We start from the raw sequence: 881 nt of genomic DNA, 5'->3' as shown, positions 1-881 counted from the left end.
TAAACAAACCTTATGAATCTTACGCCAGCGTAATAAAACTAAACAATATACAAAAGCTGATTGATTTATTGATTAATCAATCAATATTCTAAAATTAGTATTTTGCTTAATTAATGTCTCACGATACAAAGTTTGATATGACAATAGACAGTCATATCGTTTTACCTAGCTATTATGGTTCAAAATAGAATGTCAGGGAACCCGCAAAAGTCCTCTTTTCTTTTGTGGTTAGAAACCATATGTCCAGTACACTTCACGTATATAGGCTAAAAACCACTAATTCCACTTCCCATAGGCTTCTATGCTAATTTCACAATATTCAATGGCTTCTCTGGACTTTACCTTAACTTTAACCTGCAGAGGACTATATATCAGCATGATTCTACATATGTCAGCTCACAATCCTCAGAATGGCATGTGGGGTTAGCAGACTTGCAGTGCAGTACTGGTCACCGGAAGTGAAGGGTCTATAAATAGCATGGGAAATCCCAGTGTTTTCACAAGATAGGGGTATATTTAAAAATCATTATGGAGATTAGGCTTCACATCACAAGAAGCAAAATCACCTATAAAATGTACAGAAATGTTTTTCCTTTCAGAAACTGTTTAAATTTTTTAAATAAGATGAGAACTTTTTTCACAGCACTATGAGGAACAGGGGTAATTTCTGCGTAGGACTATTTTTGCCTACGTTCCAAATGCTCATTGGTTGAATTGGTGGTCTGTAACCTATAAACTCGGTTGATAGCTGCTGTTCGGAAAACAAATGACAGCGTATGGGCGTTGCACAAAAATTTCGAGTTTCAATACCGTAGACCTGTAATTAAATTTAATAATAGGTCTCTGGTACTACGGGAGTTAAAAAAACCTGAAAAGCTTCT

The sequence above is a fragment of the Perna viridis genome, chromosome 1 (genome assembly GCF_037379345.1).
Source record: "Perna viridis isolate PV_CMFRI_1.1 ecotype Kerala chromosome 1, ASM3737934v1, whole genome shotgun sequence".
Lineage (NCBI taxonomy): Eukaryota > Metazoa > Mollusca > Bivalvia > Mytilida > Mytilidae > Perna > Perna viridis.
Note: the sequence above shows the minus strand (reverse complement) of the source record.